This window comes from Anolis carolinensis, unplaced genomic scaffold (genome assembly GCF_035594765.1).
Source record: "Anolis carolinensis isolate JA03-04 unplaced genomic scaffold, rAnoCar3.1.pri scaffold_11, whole genome shotgun sequence".
NCBI lineage: Eukaryota > Metazoa > Chordata > Lepidosauria > Squamata > Dactyloidae > Anolis > Anolis carolinensis.
The window spans coordinates 18,715,049-18,725,591 of NW_026943822.1; positions in this window are offsets into that span (position 1 = coordinate 18,715,049).

A 10,543-nucleotide genomic window follows, 5' to 3' on the forward strand; every position below is an offset into this window, starting at 1 on the left:
GTTTTCCCATATAGCTTCAGGTCATCCATTTACATCAAATGTGAAATTTTGTGAGAATTCTTAGATGTTTGATAGCCGAGATTTGTTTTTTGTAAAACTGTTGACAGAGGGATCATGGCAATAATGAAAAGCAGAGGGGACAATGAGTCTCCCTGGAAAATTCCCCTCCTGATGTTGACAAGTCCATAGCTTTCATTTCCAACAAACAGTTCAGTTTTCCAGTGCTCCATCATGTTTTCAATGAAGGTGCCAACGTTTTTACTAATCCCGATGGCGTCCAGGCACTTGATGATCCAGCTGTGTGGGAGTGAGTCAAAGGCCTTTTTGTAGTCAATCCACGTCATGTGAAGATTAGCTTTTTGGCTCTTACAGTTCTCCAGGATCATTTTGTCAATCAATAACTGGTCTTTTGTGCCCCTGCTTTTCCGTTTGTTGCCTTTCTGTTCATCTGGCAAGATGTTTTTTTCTTCAAGATAGTATTATTATTATTATCATTATTATTATTATTATTATTAGCAGTAGTAGTAGTAGTAGTAGTAGTAGTAGTAGTATTGAAAGCGATCCTGCCTATGCATGCTGTGTGCATTCGCAGGGCGAGGAGCATGCAAAGCTCATTGGCGTGGGGTGTCCTCGCCAGAAGCGTTTGGCTCGGACTTGGCACATTGTCTTTGATTTCCGCCCCAAAAGCGCCGTGGGGGGAAGGGGGCGGCAGGGGAAGCAGCTGGCCTTGGCTGCGGCAGGGAGCCCTCTTGCCGGGTCTGTTCCCACGGCCTCCTGCCCTTCCTGTTAGTGCAGCGTTTGGGGAGGTGCCAGGAGAGCATCGGGAGAAGGAGAGAAAAGAGCAGAGGCGCACTAGAACAACGTCTCCAAGGCAGAAATGTGGTGCGCTGCACACGGCCTCTCCCTCCTCCGCCAGGCAACTGGCCAGAGAACTTCCCTTCCACAGCTGCAGCCAAAGACAGCCTGAGTGTTCAGTTCCCCCTTCCTGGTTTCTTTCACCTTGACTCTACTTTTCGAGATCATCATCATCACCATCATCATCATCATCATTTAATTACTTATTAATCGCCCTCCATCCACGATGCTCTAGGCCAGGGGTCCCCAAACTAAGGCCGGATGTGGCCCTCCAAGGTCATTTACCTGGCCCCCGTCCTCAGTTTTATAATATAATATTTTTATATCAGTTTTAATAATATAATATACTAGCTGTGCCCGGCCACGCATTGCTGTGGCGTTGTCTGGTGGTGTTGGTGAGAAATTGTTGAGGTAGTGGTGGTATTGAATGTCTGTTGTATGGCTGTCTTTATGTTTAGTATGCACCCTGAAGTGGATTATCTGGCAGTGTGGAGTCAAGATAATCCAGTTCAAAGCAGATAATATAAGATTCTAAATGGGTTATATAGATGTGGAAGGGCCTTGAGTCTACACTGCCATATAATCCAGTTAAAATCAGATAATCTGTGGAAGAGGCCTAAGTGAGGCCTAAGTCTTCCTGTCCCCTGGGCTGAGTAGGTTGCTAGGAGACCAAGTGGGTGGAGCTTAGCCTTCTAACTGGCAGCAATTGGATAAAAACTATTATTCCTCTCTCTCTAATTAGGACTTTGTTTTTCTTTTCTTTTTGTTGTATCAACCTAGTGCCGTGGATGATGGGTTGTGTTGTCAAATTTCGAGGTTGGAGGGCCTGTAGTTTTGTTGTTTTGTCCGCTGCCCTGATGCCATCACTCTTTTATATATATAGATTGTATATACATATAATATTGATAATAATATTATGTTATACATTATAATACTAATAATAATACCATATAATAATATTAATTATATGTTATATATTACATATTATATAATAGTATAGTGGTATAGTTCAATATAGTAATATATAATGCTAATATTGTGCTATGCTAATAATACATTGTATTTACATACAGCTGCTCTGAGCCCTCTTCTGGGTGAGAAGGGTGGGATATAAATGTAGTAAATAAATGCAGTAAATAAATAATTAATTTTAGACTTAGGCTCGGCCAAAGTTTGAAATGACTTGAAGGCACACAACAACAACAATCCTAATTCACTTGACTATCTCATTGGCCAGAAGCAGGCCCACACTTTCCATTGAAATCCTGATAGGTTTATGTTGGTTAAAATTGTTTTCATTTTTAAATATTGTATTGTTCTTTCATTGTTGTTGTTGTTGTTGTTGTTGTTGTTGTTGCGCTACAAATAAGACATGTGCAGTATGCATAAGAATTTTTTTGTATTTTTTTTTTCAAATGATAATTTGGCCCCACAACAGTCTGAAGCATTGTTGACCGGCCCTCTGCTTCAAAAGTTTGAGGACCCCTGCTCTAGGTGATTTACAAGATAAAATTGTAAAGGATAAAAATACATACATACAAATATTGATAAAATTAACATAGATTAAAAGCTCTAGTAAAGATGTAATCCTATGGGGAACAGGGGTGGCAGCAACTGTCTCTCTTCTGCGGGGACAGTCCCAATTAATAATCCCGTGTCCCGTTTTTTAAAAAACTGCTCTTAAAATGTCCCTGGTTCTTTCACCTCCTCCCACTTTGTCCTCAGTTTACTTCAATGTTGCACACCTATGACCACCGCACCACACAGAAGTCCAAGAATATAAGCAAACAGTTTATTGTAAATATATATACAGTAGAGTCTCACTTAACCAACATAAACGGGCCGGCAGAATGTTGGATAAGCGAATATGTTGGATAATGTTTTATTGTTTTTATATGCTTGTTTATATATGCTTACATGTTTTAAATGCATTTGATATTGCATTTGATAAATGACTTGGCAACTGATTTTTAAAAAATATTTATTTGTGAGGTTTTTTCAAGAAATACAGTGAAAGTGGGGGAACACTTTAGATTATAGTAAAGTGGGAAATATAGGATATGTGTGGATTATAAAAAATGACAGGAAAAGGAAAAAAGAGGAAGAAAAGAAAAAGAAAAAGAATTTAAGTTCATAGACTTCCATCTTCATCTATATTGACTCTGGTCCTTGTGGGGGTCTATCCCAATGATTCTGTTTTTCCTTGTGGTTGAAGCTTCACTACCATCGATATTATTGTTATATGTATATATGTTTATAATATTGTCTTTATTTTCCTCATAGTTGTTTTGTGATTATGTTATCCTAAGGTTCTTTTCTTTCATAAGAAAATTTATTAATGGTTGCCAGTCAGTATTTTTATTTGGTAATCCTTGTTGTTTAACTAGTAGGTATGATAATCTGTCCATATTCTTTATTTCCATTAACTTTAGTATCCATTGATCTACGTCCGGTATTATTTCTTGTCGCCAGTTCCTTGCATAGACAATTCTCGCCGCTGTCATCATGTAATTGAGTAGAAGTTCTTCATTTTCTTTTAAGTTTTCTTCTGAGATCCCTAATAATAAATGTTTTGGTCTCATTTGGTATTTTATATTTAAGATTTTTTGGGTTGTCTTGTGGATTTCTCTCCAATATTTTTTTGATTTCTCACAAGTCCACCACATGTGGAAGAAGGATCCCTGTTCTTGGCAACTGATTTAAGGTGCAGCCCGCCCGCCACATTTGTATGGATTTGGTTGTGATGTCTTTGATATGTATATTTTTTATATTTGATATGTATATTTTTAATTCATAATGTATTTTAATAGTTTTAACTGGTTTATGTGTTGTTTTATATTGATTTGTATGGGCATCTAATTGTTGCCACTGTTGTAAGCCGCCCTGAGTCCCTTCGAGTGAGAAGGGCGGGATATAAATGTGAGAAATAACTAAATAAATAATAAGGAGAGATTAAGGAGAAGCCTATCAAACATCAAAATAGGTTATGATTTTACAAATTAAGCACCAAAACATCATGTTATACAACAAATTTGACAGAAAAAGTAGTTCATTACACATTAATGCTATGTAGTAATTACTGTCTTTACGAATTTAGCACCAAAATATCACGATGTATTGAAAACATTGACTACAAAAATGTGTTGGATAGTCCAGAACAATTGATAAGTGAGTGTTGGATAAGTGAGACTCTACTGTATCGCATATAGTCAAGTATAAGCCGACCCAAATATAAGTCGAGGCACCTAATTTTACCACAAAAAAACTGGGAAAACATTGACTCCAGTATAAGCCGAGGGTGGTAAATTTCAGAAATAAAAATAGATACCAATAAAATTCCATTAATTGAGGCATCAGTAGGTTAAATGTTTTTGAATATTTACATCAAGCTCAAATTTAAGATAAGACTGTCGAACTCTGATCCAATCATTATTCTCATCTTCTTCAATGTAAATGTGCTTATGTATCCTTTTAATAACAATAGAGTAAAGTAATACATGTAATAATAATAATAAATACAGGAAAATAATACATGTAATAATAAATAGAGTAAAATAATAAATGCAATAATAATAATAATAAGATCAGAGTGAAATATTAAATGTATTAATAATAATAAAAATAGAGTAAAATAAATGTAATAGCAGCAACAATAATAGAGAAAAATAATATATGTAATAATACTAATAATAATAGAGAAAAATAATAAATGTACCATATATTCTCGAGTATAAGCTGACCCAAATATAAGCCAACCAGGACCCTCACCCGAGTATAAGCCAAGGGGGGCTTTTTCAGTCTTAAAAAGAGGGCTGAAAAACTAGGCTTAAGCGGCTGAGGAGCAAAAGGAAGGGGCCTGAGGCTGTTAGGAATGGTGGGAGTTGCAGTCCAAAACACCCGGAGGGCCCAAGTTTGCCCATGCCTGCACTAGACCTCTGTTGATGTTGCCTAGAATTGCATTGTTTATTTTGGGCAGCATGTATTTCTTACCTTATGGTCGACAAAGACCCCTGGATCAATTTCATGTACGGTCAGCCCTCCATATCTGCTGGTGTTAGGAGCATAGGATGCCTGTAAAAGTGGGAAAATGCATTTTGAAAACAAAAAACCCACTTTTTCCCTGAGAGAACACACCTCTAGCAATTTCTAGGTCCTCCAGCATAACACTATGGTTATCTTCCATTGGAATCTGGCTCCGTGAATATTACAATCCATGGATGCGGAAGCCTACCCAGTCCATATGACTTGAAAAATCACATTATATGTTTACTGTGTTTAAACGTCTGTCTCATGTATTTTAATAAGTGTATGTTTTAATATATGGTTTTATGATTGCATTTTAACTGTGTTTTAATATGTGATTTTATAATACTAAGATGTATTTATACACACAAGGATGTATTTAACTACACTGTCATATAAAATCCAGATTATTGTATATACTCGAGTATAAGCCTAGTTTTTCAGCCCTTTTTCTAGGACTAAAAAAGCCCCCTCGGCTTATACTTGGGTGAGGATCCTGGTTGGCTTATATTTGGGTCAGCTTATACTCGAGAATATATGGTACATTTATTATTTTTCTTTATTATTATTGGTATTATTATAGTTATTATTTAACTCTATTATTACATTTATTATTGTACTCTATTATTGTTGCTACTATTACATTTATTTTACTCTATTTTTTATTATTATTAATACATTTATTATTTTACTGATCTTATTATTATTATTACATTTATTATTCTACTCTATTTATTATTACATGTATTATTTTCCTGTATTTATTATTATTATTATTATTATTATTATTATTATTATTATTATTACATGTATTATTTTACTCTGTTATTATTAAAAGGATACATAAGCACATTGACATTGAAGAAGATGAGAATAATGATTTGATCAGAGTTGGACAGTCTTATCTTAAATTTGAGCTTTATGTAAATATTCAAAAATATTTAACCTACTGATGCCTCAATTAATGTAATTTTATTGGTATCTATTTTTATTTCTGAAATTTACCACTCTTGGCTTATACTTGAGTCAATGGTTTCCCCTTTTTTGTGGTAAAATTAGGTGCCTCGGCTTATATTCGGGTTGGCTTATACTCGAGTATATACGGTATTTATACATATAAAGATGTATTTAACTACACTGCCATATAAAATCCATATTATCTGCTTTGAACTGGATTGTATGGCGGTTTAGAAGGGGCCTATGGGCCCTTCCTTCCACACTGTCCCTTTATCCCAGGATTTGATTCCAGATTATCTATTTATCCCAGGTTATTTGGCAGTGGGGACTCATATATTCCAGTTTAAAGCAGATAATCTGGGATCAGATCCTGGGATAAAGGGCTATGTGGAAAGACCCTGAGTTGTGTGCCGTCTCAAGCCGAAAGGAGAGGCAGGTCATAAATAAAAACATTATTATTATTATTATTATTATTTTATTATGACACAGCAAACAAGATAGATATGCTGGATTTCGTATCACAAAATCACAAGTCGAACACTTCCCAAGCATTTAGGACTATGTGATTTATTATTATTATTATTATTATTATTATTATTATTATTATTATTATTATTTTATTATGACACAGCAAACAAGATAGATATGCTGGATTTCGTATCACAAAATCACAAGTCGAACACTTCCCAAGTGTCTAGGACTGCGTGATGTATTTTCGGATGATGCGTGCAGATCCCAGCAGGGTGGCCTTTTGCAGTTGGCAGATCGTAATTTTGTCAATGTCTATTGTTTCCAAATGCCGGCTGAGATCTTTTGGCACGGCACCCAGTGTGCCCATCACCACTGGGACCACCTGCACTGGTTTCTGCCCGAGTCTTTGAAGTTCAATCTTGAGGTCCTGATAGCAGCTGAGTATTATTATTATTATTATTATTATTATTATTATTATTATTATTATTATTATTTGACACAGCAAACAGAATAGATATGCGGGATTTCGTATTATTATTATTATTATTATTATTATTATTATTATTATTATTATTATTCTACAATGGCATGATAAAATACTGTTCCTTTTATAAAATGGCAAAACCAAATATTTTCAAGCCCCGGGTTGTTAAATCTGTGGATACAGAGGGCCGAGCATATTTCTTTCATTAATGACTTTAATAAAAAAGGATAAGATACTAATCTGATTTTGTTTCCAATCACATTTGCACTTTCTTCTCCCCTGATGAATGATACTGAGTTTCCCCCTCCATGTCCATCCATCCATCCCTTATACTCTTGTTTTTCTTCCCTTGATCCTATTTCTTACATCGCTGGGACTGGAAACGAAAGGGTGAACGCTTCCTTTCCCATGCGAATCCTAAAAATAATATATAGCACATTCCAACTTCCTCCAACAACAATCAGCCAAAAGACCGGCTTCTGTGGGAAAGGACAAATTTGTTTTTCCTGAGCCATATAAATAGAGTTTTGCTCCATATAGGGACGTTAAATAAGAAAGTGGGGGACATGGGGCGGCATGCAAAAAAGGATTTTATTATTATTATTATTATTATTATTATTATTATTATTGATATTTATATCCCGCCCTTCTCAGCCATACGTACATACAACATATTATACTATTTGTATAGCACAATATAAGCATTATATTATTGTATTATAACACTATATTGTAATATTATTAGCCTTGCTTTTGAACTGGGATTTATAGGTCCCTTCCACACAGCCATATAATGCAGGATTATCAAAGCAGACAATCCACATTATCTGCTTTGAATCTGAGTCTACAATGCCAAATAATCCAGTTCAAAGCAGATAATTTGGATTTTAGATGGCAGTGTAGAAAGCCTTTAATTTTGATTTGAACTTCTTGCAGAATAAGGAAGCAATGGCTTGGAAGTAATGAGTACTATGTTTTATTATTATTGCTAGCTTAGGTTATTTGAAAAAGTCAATTTTTTAATTGTACAAAATGCATAAGGTTGTGGATTATTTATCATTATTTTATTGTATGACACAGCAAACAAGATAGACATGCTGCATTTCGTATCACAAAATCACAAGTCGAACACTTCCCAAGTGTCTAGGACTGTGTGATGTATTTTTGGATGATGTGCGCAAATCCCATTATTATTATTATTATTATTATTATTATTAATTAGTGACATTTATATCCTGCCCTTCTCACCCCGAAGGGGACTTGACAGTTTACAAGTTATATATACATACAATATATTATATTATTAGTATAGCACAATATAAGCACTATATAAGCATTATATATTATTATATTGTAGTATACGACTGTATTGCAATATTTTTAGTAATATTACATGTAATATAAATATACAATTATAATAGTGTATTATTATTATTATTACATTGTATTACATCATAATATTATTAAATTGTATATACATATATTATTATTACTGTATATTATTAGTATAGCACAATATAAGCACTATATAAGCATTATATTTTATATTGTAATATATGACTGTATTGCAATATTATTAGTATTACATGTAATATAAATATACAATTATAATAGTGTATTATTATTGGTATTATTATTGTATTGTTTATACATATAATACTATTATTATTACTGTATATTATTAGTATAGCACAATATAAGCACTATATAAGCATTATATATTATTATATTGTAGTATACGACTATATTGCAATATTTTTAGTAATATTACATGTAATATAAATATACAATTATAATAGTGTATTATTATTATTATTACATTGTATTACAACATTATTATTAAATTGTATATACATATATTATTATTACTGTATATTATTAGTATAGCACAATATAAGCACTATATAAGCATTATATATTATATTGTAATATACGACTGTATTGCAATATTATTAATATTACATGTAATATAAATATACAATTATAATAGTGTATTATTATTGTTGTTATTATTATTGTATTGTTTATACATATAATACTATTATTTTTACTGTATATTATTAGTATAGCACAATATAAGCACTATATAAGCATTATATATTATTATATTGTAGTATATGACTGTATTGCAATATTATTAGTAATATTACATGTAATATGAATATACAATTATAATAGTGTATTATTATTATTACATTGTATTACATCATAATATTATATTGTATATACAATTACTATATTGTATATGCATAATATTATTATTATTACTGTATATTATTAGTATAGCACAATATAAGCACTATATAAGCATTATATATTATTATATTGTAGTATACGACTGTATTGCAATCTTATTAGTAATATTACATGTAATATACATATACAATTATAATAGTGTATTATTATTATTATATTGTGTTACATCATAATATTATTATATTGTATATACATATATATTATTATATTGTATATACAATTATTATATTTGTCGTCGTCTCACTTGTTCAGTCGTTTTTGACTCTTTGTGACGTCATGGACCAGTCCACGCCAGAGCTCCCTGTCAATTATTATATTGTATATACATAAAGTTATTATTATTACTGTATATTATTAGTATAAAACAATTTAAGCACTATATAAGCATTATATATTATATTGTAGTATATGACTGTATTGCAGTATTATTAGTAATATTACATGTAATATAAATATACAATTATAATAGTGTATTATTATTATTACATTGTATTACATCATATTATTATATTGTATATACATATAATATTATTAATATTATATGTATATACAATATATTATAATACAGTAGAGTCTCACTTATCCAACACTCGCTTATCCAACGTTCTGGATTATCCAACACATTTTTGTAGTCAATGTTTTCAATATATCATGATATTTTGGTGCTAAATTCATAAATACAGTAATTACTACATAGCATTACTGCGTATTGAACTACTTTTTCTGCCAGATTTGTATAACATGTTTTGGTGCTTAATTTGTAAAATCATAACCTAATTTGATGTTTAATAGGTTTCTCCTTAATCTCTCCTTATTATCCAACATATTCGCTTATCCAACGTTCTGCCGGCCCGTTTATGTTGGATAAGTGAGACTCCACTGTATATTATATATACATATAATATTATTAATATTATATGTATATACAGTATATTATAATATTAGTATAGTACAGTAAAGTCTCACTTATCCAACATAAGCGAGCCAGCAGAACGTTGGATAATAAGGCGGGATTAAGGAAACGCCTATGAAACATCAAATTAGGTTATGATTTTACAAATTAAGCATCGAAACATCATGTTATACAACACATTTGACAGAAAAAGTAGTTCAATACGCAATAATGCCATGTAGTAATTACTGTATGTATGAATATAGCACCAGAATATCACGATGTATTGAAAACATTGACTACAAAAATGTGTTGGATAATCCAGAACGTTGGATAAGTGAGACTCTACTGTATAAGTAACTACAAACCACATAATGCTAGGTTAACCCCGAGAAACTCCTTCAGTTTGGGTTGCTGTGAGTTTTCCGGGCGGTGTGGCCACATTCCAGAAGCATTCTCTCCTGACATTTTGCCCACATCTATGGCAGGCAACCTCAGAGGTTGTGAGGTCTGTTGGAAACTAGGCAAGTGGGGTTTATATATCTGTGGAATGATGTCCAGGTTGGGAGAAAGAACTCTTTTCTGTTTGAGGCAAGTGTGAATGT